This window comes from Lonchura striata, chromosome 3, assembly GCF_046129695.1.
Source record: "Lonchura striata isolate bLonStr1 chromosome 3, bLonStr1.mat, whole genome shotgun sequence".
In the NCBI taxonomy this organism is placed as follows: domain Eukaryota; kingdom Metazoa; phylum Chordata; class Aves; order Passeriformes; family Estrildidae; genus Lonchura; species Lonchura striata.
Window position 1 is genome coordinate 13,433,552 of NC_134605.1, and position 13,240 is coordinate 13,446,791.

Sequence of the window (13,240 nt, forward strand, 5' to 3'; positions counted from 1 at the left end):
AAAGAGATTACTGCTCATGCGATTAACATCTTTTCATGCCCCTTCTCCCACCGCAAGATGGTCTTGTTTCCTTTTCACTGGACAACACAGTTCAAGTATTTCCTTGTTGCATTTCCCCACAGTGAATTACTCAGGCGTTTGTAGCATCCCCTGGGAGCCCCTCCCGTGCCCGGCTGTGCTGCAGAGGGAGGCGCAGGGGCAGCGCTGCTCAGAGGGGAGGCACGGCCAAAAAAGCTCTGCAAGTGCTCTGCTGGGCAGTCCTGGCAGAGAGCACGTTTGTGTAATCGCCCTCTGTTTTTATTAATGGATAACTCCTGGCTAGAAATGAAATATGAAACCTCTGCAGATAACACGTGCCCTGGGTGCATGGTGACAGTCATCTGGACTGGAAGAATGCAGCCAGGTACCTGCAGTTGTTATCAGCAGAAGTCATACGGGCTAATGGTGTGTCACCTTTACTCCCAGAGTCCAGGTCTGCTGCCAGCATTCATTTACACTGGCCAGCTGTGCAGGTGCTGAGTGCCTCCTGATACCAGACAAAGTCACGGTGCCCTGGTGTTTCCTGGGGCACTGCTGGGCCTGCCTGGAAGCCCCACAACATTGTTTTCTCTGTGCCTGGTTTTTCCAGCTGATTACGTTCCAGAAGCCAAAGAGAAAATAAATAAATTGATAAAGTTAAAAAGAAGAAAAAAGGAAGGGAAAAATATTGGAAGTACCCAACGCAGGAGGTCTAGTTAAGTCCCCCACATTTAAATTATTGTATGATATTTTATAATTGTATAACAGTTCTGGATCCAGCACAGCACTCATACAGCAACAGTAAATGTTCCATGTGACTGCAGGCTAAGCCCAAGCTTAAGTAGATAGAAATATTCCTCACTATTCACCCCTCACAGTATATCCCAGATTTGGGCCTCAAATCCTTGATACATCAACTTCTTGGTTAATTGCACCAAATAATACACATTCAGCAAGAGGAACTGAGATCCCTTTTCCTTGGGAACTAAGGATAATGGTTCCTATTGAATTCTGCAGATGTCCTCCCTGGATTTGAAATTGATTTATTTGTCTCACAGCTGTTTGGTGTTTGCTTTCCATAATGTTTGTATGATCAGACTTGACCATCTGAAATATCTGCAGAAAGTGGATTACTGAAAAACTTGAGGAAACACATTTTGACTTACACTTTAAATGATACCTTCTGGATGTATTGGTTCACAGATCCAGTGCTGAAGCAGAGCCAAATCAACTCTAGGCCTTTTCACCAATCTCTAGACAGCACAACCCAAATGCACTTGTCAGTGACCCCAGTCAAAAATTAAAAGGGTATCTGAGAGAGTGCAATGAGTTGTGATTGAAATGCACGCATTGAGAAAAGAGGCAAATTTCATCCAAGTCTTACAGGCTTGCTGCAATCCTGACTGAGGCTGCAGGCAATTTTTCATGCAGATTTTCTGTAATTTTTGCATTCCAAAATATGATGTGTGTCCCATGCCGCCTTCTGTTTTTTTCTCCCACTTCCTGTGCTCCATCATCTTGGTACTGTCCTGGTGGGATGTGCCAGTGTGTGGTGAGGACAGATTAGAACTGTCCACCAACCTCTTTACCAAGCCAACTAAGGAAGAAACCAATGCAAATCAAAATAGCATTTGGTGGAAATAAGAATTCTTTAATTTTAGCTTATATTATTTCACATCTTTGTCGGGAACATGGAGAGCTGGGTTGAGTGTACCCCCAGCAAGTTTCCCAACACCACCAAGCTGTGTGGTGTGGTCAGCATGGAGGAAAGGGATGTGATTGAGAGACACTGGACAGGCTTGAGAGGTGAGCCCATGAGAACTCTGTGAAGTCCAGCAAGGCTCAGTGCCAGGTCCTGCCCCTGGGTGGGCAGCATCCCCGAGCACAGAGGCTGGGCAGAGAATGGATTAAGAACAAGCCCTGAGGAGAAGGTTGTAGGTTGTGTTGGTTGATAAGAAGCTCGACAGGACCCAGCAATGAGCACTTGCAGCTTAGAAAGTCAGCTGTGTTGGGGCTGCACCAAATGCAGCGTGGGCAGCAGCGGAAGGGAGGGAAGGGAGGGAGGGGATTCACCTCATGCTCTGAGGGTTTTGCAACAGCAGATGAGTCTTAAACACACATTTTCTCTTATCAGCACACCTTTCTTTTGAGCTCTGATACATAACAGCTCATCCAGTACTAGTCAACAAAGTTGGTTTGATAACTGATGGTGCACGTAGAATACAGAACAATTAACTCTGAGGTTAATAATAGAAGTATATCCCACATACCTATTCTATCTATAAATCTGAGGGCTTGAAAACAGCTGGGGGCTTTAAACAGATTATTTACTTTTGATTAGAAACCACGTTTAGCTTAACATGCACGGATTCAACAGATAGCATCCTTGCTGGAGTGCAGAATTGTGCCAGATAATAATCTTTTCTTTTACAGTGTTAGTGCTTATGGCTGAGGTGGATCAGGTGGCTTCAAACTGGGTTGCTCTGTGGTGGTGTGTGAGCTTTATGTTTGAAATTTTCTGAAATAAACTGGCTGGACATCAGAGTACTCACTTTTGTCAACAGCAATGTTTTGTTCTGTTTTTAAATGTTCCTTAAGTGTGGTTTTCTGGCTGCCTGTGCAAAGTCCCAGCAAGAATACAATTTTTCTGCTAGATTCTTGAAATGATAGTTATCACATGGGATTTTTGAGCTGTAATTTTTTGAAGAGTTTATTGCAGCCAGACAATAGCTGTCACCTATATTTAGCAAAAGTCAATCCCTAAGCTCTTCTAAAAATCTCAGCCTTTCCAATGAAGTTGAAATTTGGGGTTCTGAACCATCCAACTGGAATTATTTCACAGAGTAACTGTGCATGACAATGTATAAAAGGCAATTCTATGAACATTTTGTGCACTGTTGGTCTTCTGGCTGCAGAAGCATGGCATTGGTGCAAAGAACTTGGGCAGCCAGCTGGAAAATTTAATCCTGTATTTTTTTTCTAAAAATTGATGTTTGTTCTTTAGAGACATAGAATGAAACAGTATGAAAGTCATTCTTATATTAAAAATATGTCCCTCTATGCCCCTTCTCAGGGATTTTCTTCTGATTTTTACATTCTTTATATTCCATATTTATATGATTTAAAATTGTGCTTGCATATTCCTCCACTCATAAATATGTTAATTGGACATAAATTTGTGTTATGTTACCAAAGAACAAATGCTCCAAATGAATGTTCTGTTTTGTGTCTTGCTGCAGAGAGGGGATTAAAATATGGCCCCCAAATGCAAGAGGTTCTGGCAAATAAGACTACATAGTCCAAAACGGGTCCATTGAAGTTTTTTGCAGAATGAAGGCCTGCCCAGAACCACAGGTTTTTGCAAGCTCTTGCACCCATTCCCTCCTTCTAGTCTGACTTGTGTCCAAAATAAGGTGCCAGCAGTCAGCAAGTTCTGTGTATCTTGCAGAAGCACTGACTTGTTGGTTGAGTGATGACTCCAGACTCAGCATTCCCTCAGCTCTCACTTGTGACAGGGATTGCCAAAGCTAGTGGGGAACCAGATAAGGGTGGAGGAACAAGCACCAAGTACTCCTTTGAATTCCTTTTGAATATTTGAACAGTGACACATCATATGGCCTTGTGCTGCTTAGATAGCCTGAGGCTGTGCCTCTGCTGAGGGAGAATGCAGAGTCATTATTTCTCACTCTGCTTTCAAGCATGAAATTAAAAACTCCCATGTTGTGCCAGCATTTAAGAGTTTGTTACTGCAGCAGGAATCATGATTACCAAGATCACCTTTTTTCAGGACCTGGTGGAATACTGAGCAGAGTGGATATAGCCTGAGCATCTTCTGGGTTTAAAAGGAAAGGCAGGATAAGAGCATCAGGATTATGGTTCTGTTTTTTAAGGAAGGTTAAGATCTTGCTCTGGCACAAAGGGAGGGACTAAGATCTCCTGGAGACTTCTCTGCCCAAGCACTTAGGGGGGCAATTCCTTAGGTCTTGCCTGAGCCTCCCCACTTCTGCTGGCACTATCATGTTTATGCAGGTGACACAGGGAAGTGTGCAAAGCTTCATCCAAACCAACATGGTCAGCTGGGATTTTGGCTGAAGGCTTGGGAAAAAGCAACCCACTTTAAACAAAATCCTCCATGGCAGATGCAGGGTGGGTGGAAGCATCCCAGGAAAGTGGTGGATATGTTTATTTGGCAAGAATTCATTCTAATAGTCCCAAGACACCCATGATACTTAAAATCCAAGCAGAAGAGTAACTGTCACATCTAACACCATCACCTAGGACATCCCTCCAACCTGCTAAATTTACTGCTTTTCTGGTCATTGATCTATCTGGGAATCCTTTTCAAATTCATGTGAGTTTTATTAAATGTTGGGTAATATGTGACCCCATCAAGTGAATGCAGTGTCCACTTGGGAGACTTTTGTTCTATTCAAACCTTTGTTGACAATGCAGCGAGCTCTGCTCGGGGCTGCCAGGGGGGGCGGGCAGCCAGGGCCCAGTGTGCTTTGATTGATTTGCACAATAGGAACGAAAATATTCCCGAAACTCTTGAGATCACTCAACTCTTCCTGCCAGACTTCCATGAAATATAACATGCAATCAATTTAGCTTACAGCCAAATTCTCCCCTTTCGGCCCCCTCTTTCCTTTGGTGTGTCAGCGAAGATAAATGAAAGAAGCAATAAGGAGTACAAACAGCAGTAGCCACGAAAGCACCAATTGCTTGTGTAGAGGGGACTCATGGTGCCAGGCCAGAGCAGAACCCACAACAACTTGACCAAACACAGGAATGAATGAAAGGTCCTTTTGAAAGGGCAAAAGAAAGACCGCGTTGACCTCTTTGCAGAAAGAGGAAACTTCAAAGGCTTTACAAGAGTTAAAAGACCCAGTTACACGCAGCAAAAATGACTTGCATTGGATGCTAACACTGCGAAACTAAACAACCTCACAGTAAGAGATAGAGCAGAAGGTGGGGTGGAGGGGGTATATTTCCCCTAGCCACTGGAAAATGTGGAAAAGGCTAATTCTGTCCATTTGGTGTTAGGTATAAAGTTCACTTGAAAGCCATACATGATAGGAAAACAGAAATTTAGACAGAACTCCTAACATGCTTTGAGAAAGTCAGGCACATAGTTTCTTTTCATTTTTCTCATCAAGAAGTGTTCACATCATGTGCTTCTTTTGGAAACATTTGGCAGTTCCTTAGGTATGACAGAAAATGTGTCTGAGGAAGTTAGAACTAATGAAACTGGGTATTTAACAGAGAAAGCTTCTGAATGATCCAAGCTTTGCATATGATTTATGAAAACTGCATTGAAAGGGGCAAAAAAGTGCCAACAGCCTGAGATGGCTGCATTCTGCTGTTTTGCCTTATGCAAGGGATTTTAGTTGCTCAGCACAGCTTGGAAGGTATTTGGTGTAGTTTTAAGCGAGAGAGGGAGAGAGGGCTGCAGGGACATTGTGCTGGGGTTAAGCAAGTGCATAAAGCCTTTTGCTAGACAGCAAGGTCTGTCTCTGAATTCCAAGGATTTGAGAGCAAGTAAGTCACAGCACTTCAATGAACAAAGACTTTCCTCTTTAATCTGCTCTAGTTGGGAAAGATAAGACCTCAAATGGAATCTACTTCAAGACTAGATTACACATTAAGATAAGCATAATACGATAAGGACCAACTGACACGGCTTCTGTAAGGGCAAGTTGTGCTGCTCTATCTTTCAAGAATTCTGTGCTAAAAGTGCATGAAGTAAGAGATGAAATGTATCTTTCGAACATAATTTATGTGGAATTTCTAAGGACTTCTGACGGGACCCTTTGTGAGAGGTTTGGAAATAAAATAAATAGCAAGCCATGTTGCCAGCCTGTAGGATGCTTGAAATTCATAGCAAATAGCCAATCTTAAAGCAAAAGAGTACTGAGGAAACATATAGGATTTCTGTTTATTATTTGAATTACTTTGGAAAAGGAGTTTTAATGCAATTTGTTAACAAATTATTCTGGATCAGTAACAACTAAAAAAGACCATTAGACACTTAAAAGTACTTGTATTTGACCAAAACATTCATTCTTCCATCCATCTATTAACATTCTGGCAGCTGAAAACTACTATGTGCTAGAAAATATAGTAAAATTCTCATTATCCTAATGGACTTTGATCTAACATGGTTCCCTGAGGAACCAGATATGAATCACTGAGAGTATTCCAGATTAATGAATATGTCTTTCCAAAATAAACCAACAAAGAGACGGATTAGCGAAATACTTTACAAAAGTAATACCTCACTGTAATAACGATTTAATAGAAAACTACAAATGATAGATTCCCTCTTGCACAACAGTTCAGTTTTGGATGCCTCAGTTTAAATGAAGATGCTTTACAGAAAAAACCTCTGGAGAAGAATGACAAACTCAGTTAAAGTTATGTGAAGATTTGCTTGAATCTTTTGGGCATTTGACATATAAAGACAAAGTTAGCAAAATAGCAGGCAAAATACACTTTCATAAATTAGGCTTTGGAGTGCCCACATTCAGAATTGTGGGTTACCAGATACAGGGTCAATCTTTTTCAGCATGAGAGATGGGAACCCATTTTCTTGAGAGCCACTGACATTGTCTTTTGCAGCTACCTTCTGCAGACTTTTTACAAAGTAGTCCATTTATCCACAGCCCATGAGCTGAAAACTACTGGCTTAATGGGGCTAAAATATGATTTCAAACACAAAATAATGAATGTCAATGAGAAGAGGAGCCATCAATTTCTTTCTTCTTTTCCCCACTGTATAAACATTTCAAGGCATCTGATAAAACTCAGATTAAATACATTCAGGACATCTCAGTTAAAGAAAATACTACTTTATTTAGTTTTAATAGTAGCCAATTTTTAATTCATGGACACATGTCCTCTGTGGCTCTTGTGTAGAAGAAGGTTTTAATGTAGGTTTTCAAATCTTCAAATCTACATAGGAACTTTTTTTTTTTAAGTGCCAAATGAAAATCTCTAAATCTATACACATGTCAAAATCATGTCCTTAAATATTTTGCCAGGGATAGAAATTCCATAATATTATTTAGCAGAACTTTGTCCTGTGGTCAGGAATATAAATGCTCTGAAGAATTTACACTCCTGTCTTTACTGATCTATAACAGGAGACGTTTGGAATAAAATATCTATTTATAAATCACCATTTATCTAGAATGCCTCTGATATCAAAGTCCAGAATGATTAAAGCATTAATGCAATAGTCTGTTGGGGTGGTTTCATTTTTCCCTGAATATATCAAACCAATAAAATCTTTGTCAGTGCCCTGTATTAAACTACTGTATTCATATTAAATATAGTATGAAAATAAGAAGCTACTGCCTTCTTTTCTGCCTTGGTGAGCTGTTATTTTGATACTTCCAAGTGGATAGGAATAAATGGTTCATGCTTCAGGCTGTTGACTCCCAGCCACTGACTATTCTTACATGGATAACTGCAGTAGCATGAAGATTGATTGCCCTGGCGCAGAGGCAGCAGCTGCCATTTACAAATGCCAGCCAGTGCTCCTCATGGGGATTTGTGATAGAATACAGAAATAAGCCAGAATTACTTCCATTAGCTGAATCCATGCCTTTTTTCTTATTTGCAGTCACACTGTGTGTCCCCACAATAATTTTTTAAAAACACTAGCTGATTTTAAGTAGATTTGACACAGGCAGCTGATATTTAAAAGGCAATAAAGTTCTTACGAATATCATCAAAATCAGTGATCAAGTAAAAGGGAGAGAAAGAGGTTTTTCAAGTGTCCTGTCTAAATGAGAGGATGTCACATATATTTATTATATATCAAGGAATGTATTCAACCAAGAAATCTAAATGCTCAAAACCACCAGGATTTAGTAATTGTAGCCAGCCTGGCATATGTGTGTCATCTCCTGTCATGTATCATCTTGTGATCACAGAGTTGTGCTACTTCTGTGGCAGCTTGGCACTGAAAAGGCAAACCATAAATAAATTTCTCTCTTTTCATACAGTTGCAGTTCACTTGATTTAAAATTAACAGTGAAATAATAACTTGGTGTTTTATTTAACAAGGTGAGGTCATGCTGGAACCATCACCCAAGTAGTTCTGTTTAGCTTGGAACCTGCTGCAGGGTTTTTAACAGTGTGGGTATCTGTGTGCCTATTGATATATGTGTGTGTGTGTATATGTGCACACATTTTATATGGTGTATATCCTTTAACCAGGACTCTCAGGTTGGGAACTTTCTCCAGCATGTTTTGTTTAAACAGCACATATTTCTGCCAGCTTTACTCACAGTGAATGCTATCTATTGGTGACTTACTCCACTGGTTTTATATCAGATTGCTAATAGATTAAAAAGCTAATCAACGGGAGGCAAAAGTGCTGCCAAGTTTTTCAATTTTATCACAAGGTCTTGAGATACTTGTTTTTTTTTTCTGTGCCCTAGCTGCTCAGATAGTGGAAGTTTGTGAGAATCTAAGATTTCATTAAAACTAGGGACTCTTAATAGCAACTTAAAATTGCTAGCCTACAATGCTGTGGATCTAAGTTGAAAATATGAAGCAAATAACCTCAGAGGGTCAAGATATGAGAAGTCAAATATAAACATTTTTCTTTCTTGAGACATTCTCACAATGTCTCATAATTTTCCAGTGTCAGTGATGAATGAATAGGAATGTCAGAATTCCTTCCCCAGCTTTAAAATGCTATGGAGTGACTTCAGGAAAGATGAAATATAGACATTTGGTTTCCTTCATGAAGAGATGGATCAGCATAAACAATATATGGGGCTGAAGCAACAACAAAAAGTACTTTTATGGACTGAGCAGAAATATGGCCCTTCATCTATGACACTTGTCAGAACTATTAATCTCCTGCCTGGAATCAGATTCCTGAGACTGCATCAGTATCCTCAGCAAGTACAAGCACATGTCTCTGCTCATTCAAGACAAGCTTTGGTGTATGGCTTTCCTGATGGTGGTTTTACAAAACTTTGTATTTCAGTGAAAGAAAAAGATTGAAAAGCTGGAAGGATCTCTAAAACAAGGACATACCTTGTTGGCAGCCTGGAGAATAACAAAATGCAAAGCACTGATGGGAAAAGAGATTCATAACTTTGAAAGGAGCTCTTCTTTTTCTTTGGGTTCAGGGAAGGTCTAATCAAATTACACCACAAATAGAGTTTCATCAGACAAACTTTATCAAGTACAGAGGAAACTGAGTAACAATTAATATTGTCAAGTTTATTATTTAAATGGTTAACATACCCTCATAATCCTGTGTGAAGTGGTAGTGGCTTGCTAAATAATTCACTGGTTTCTTTCTCTGTTCTTGTTTGTGTGTATTCCTGTTCCTCATGAAATTAAGAGGACACACTACACTTTAAGAAACAGTGTAATAAATTGCAGCAATCTAAGAACCTTCAGGATTGTGCCATCAGAAGTAATGGCCTAAGAGAGACAACATGTATTTCAAGAAATGCAATCAAAATCACAGACAGAAAACCAAGTTTAATGTACTCAGCTTTAGCTTTCCAGGAATAACAGTTTTCTCCTGCTGTGAAGGGTGTTCTGGATGAAGCCACCTAAAAAGCCTTTGAAGCCAAACTGTTAAAAAGAATGTAATCAGCTAGTGAAAAATTCCCCAGAAACTCTCCGTCATTTCCTTCTCACTTGTTATTCTGCCTTTGGCTCGTCCCCAAAATAAGCCATGTTTCCTGAGATACAGCTCTCCATGGCTCCTGATGCTGTCTCTCTCTCTCTCCCCCATGTATACTCTTCCCAGTGAGAGTATCACATGGATATCCTCTTTTGCATTTTTTTTATAGCATTTGAATCTCTAGCTGTAAAAGATTAAATTAAAAGACTATTTGACCTGCCTTTTGTGGTCAGTGCCACTCTAGCAAGCAATACATCACTGGTGGAATGTCAACTTCATGACCCATTACTCAAATGAGGCGCCAACTAGGAAGAGTGAGCTGAGAGATCCAAGAGTCTTAAATTTATTGTCATGATACAGTTAAAAATAAAAATCCCACCCCTCTTATAGTATGTGGAGTGGGAGGCAGAGGCAAGAAAGAGTAGGAAGTCTCTCAGGTCAATCAAAAGCTTTAAATAATGTGACTCTGGCAAGTAGGGCTTCTTTGCACATGAGATAGCTAATTCTGCAATTTTTATTTTCCTCCTGAAAAAGACAAAGTGTTTTATATCATCCCTTAGTGCAGCCTTTAGATTTCTGGGTAGATTTGCAGTATCAAGTTGGATTTGGATGGATGAGGACATACTATTCACTCTGCTTTTGTGTAAGTATAAATAAAATAAAATAAAATAAATTGTTAGAAATAGGTTCTTCACACAAAAGGTGTTTGGGCACTGGCACAGGTTATCTAAGAATATGATCCTGGCACCAAACCTGATAGAGCCCAGAAAGTGTTTGGACAATGCTCTCAGACACATGGTGTGACTCCTGGGGTGTCCTGTGCAGGGACAGGAGATGGACTCAGGGATTCTTGTGGATTACTTCCAACACAGATTATTCTGTGATTCTGTGGTTATCCTGAAGCAAAGAGGACCATTTTGTGACTCAGCTGCTAACCTGCTGCAGTTTCTGTGGACAGAGTATTTAAGCTGGCTCTCATTTCAAGGCAAACTGTTGGGGCAGGGCTATCTTCAGAAGTTTAATTTGCCTGTCTTGTCCCTAGCACAGTGTGGCCATTCTTTCTGCTTCCATACTCTTTTCAGTCTCAGATTTTCCTCATGTCTTTCCTGCAGCCTCATTCTCACTTGTGGTCTTTGTTCCTCTTTCATTCTTACTTCTATTTGGCTTTTCCATAAAGATTTCCCTTTCCCCCACTTTTTAAAAATTACATATCCTACTGACTCATCTCTTCTGGGCCACTCCTCCAGGTATTCATATCCTTGAAAAAGCTGGGAAAGGAAAGGAAAGAACTAAATTCATAGCAGGCATGAACTTTATCCCTATTGCCTGACTCAGTCTAATACATCTTCATAAACTTTATACACCTGCTGAATGGGTATTTTTAAGAATTTCTGTAGCTAATTGTAAGTGAAATGGGCATTAAAAGAGGTCCAATGACATGTGATTCAGGATGCCACTAGAAGACAGATAGGGAGGAGGGGGAATAAAAACTGTAAGCCAGGGCACAGTGTTTCAAACTTAAACGTAAAACCTGAAGCAGCTGGTTCTTATGAAGAAATGTTGAAATATAACATTTGATGTAGTCAAGGAATAGATCTGTTTGTGGCATTGATAATCCTCTTTTGCAGGACCTGATGAAAAAAGTACAACCACAGGAGACTCAAAAGTAAGGCAGTAAAGAATGAGCAAAAAACAAGATTTCCATCCATTCTCTGGCACATGACATGCAGTGTTTTGGAATGTTCTAGCATGGAAGAAATTCCAGAAGCCCTCCAGGACTAAAAAAAAAAAATATTAACTGTGTTCAGAGCTGCTTTGTGCTACATTATTCTCTTTTAAGTATGTAGAGTTTCACAGCTTCTGCAGAGCCTAATTTTTTTTCATAAATTTTGTATTTGATCTTATGAAAGGATAACAATGTTATCTCACTTACATGAATACAGGATAATATAGTTACACAAGGCATTTATGAATTAGTTGATCAGACTTTTGAGGGACCCCAGCCCCATGGGATAGAGAAATATGCTGTCTATGCCAAATTCTGTCATAAATTATACCCGTATGACTCTGCTGCTACCTGAAGCAAATTTGATAGGATTTTGAGGGTAGGAATAAACTGAATTCAGACTGTTGATAGAAATGGCTCCTTGTACATGTGTTAGGATTCCAATCTCCTCTTGCTCATCAGTTCTCCTATGGCTCTTACTTGGATCACAGACCTGATGCAGACATTGCTGGGCCATTCTCCTGAGCTGCCAAGGACTCCTCTGTGCTCACTTGGGATTTGCCTGCATGGAGTTTCCCTTAACACTGAGGCTTTTGGTGCTTGGGAAAAAAAGAGTCCAATTCATTATGTTTGACTGGCATCTAGAAAACTTTGAGAGTACTATTCTATTAGTAGTAATGATAATAATAACGATATTATTGGTAGTACATTTTCCTATTATATTATAGTACTAAAATGTGTTATTATATTTTTTATTATTACAATAATTTACATAGTTTCACCGCAGTGAAACCAATTCATATATAAATGTATATAAAGAGGGAAACACTTTTTAAAACCTAGTTTCATAGCTGCTGAAAATGGCTCATTTTTCCAGGCTCTGTTTTTCTGGAGGGATAATCCCCAGCACAGTAGTAAGCCAAGACACCGTAGACTGGAAACAAAAGTACATGACTCAAAAGAAAGGCTTTCATTCATGGCAGAATTACTGCAGCAGCTCACACTTCTGTGCTGGGACAAAGCAATCTCCAGAAGGGTGTGATCTTGGCTGAGAAGAAGCAGTTTAAGTCCAGTCCTCCCCCAGGTTTGGTTTGTGGTGTCTCAGGGGCTGACAGAAGGTCAGTCCCTGTGCAATAGCTCACCCTTCCCCGAGGAGCTGTGAAAAGCTGTGCAGGGATCACTCCCCCAGCCACAGCCATGGAAGAACAGGCTGTTCACACACAGCCTCACTAAGACAGTGCTCCCAGAGCAGCTGCCAATGCTCCTTGCTCTTTTGGCACCGAGAGTCCATTTTTTAGCAGTGCCCTGTAGCAGGTATGAAGTGTATCTGAGCATTGCAATTTATAATGCCACAGAAGTGGAAAAAACTCTTATAAGTGATGGCAAGCAATGGAATACTTAGCCTGAACCTTAGCAAAAGAATTGTCTTTGTGGACTATATGTTGTGTGATTTATAGGATGACTTCATGAGAGACCAAATGAAACCCTGGGGTGAATTTCACTCCAAAAGATCAAAAGTAAGATTAATGAACTAGAATTCTTTACCTATACCATTTATAGGATTCCTCTGGACAGAGAGGTCCCTTTTGATACTATGAGTCCAGCCTATATATTTTAATCCACTATTTTTACATATTTTGTATAATGCAATTTGCCTATTTATACACAATTACTAATATGATTTATTACAGTGCCCCCCAAAATGCTTTAGGTACAGTTCCACTTACACATAGTTCTCTGTTTCAAAGAGTTTAGTAGCTGGAAACTTAAGTTTGGAAATGTCTGCACTCAGGTATGGCTCTCCTCACTTTATGTGCAGAGTGTTTGCAGGGTTGGAC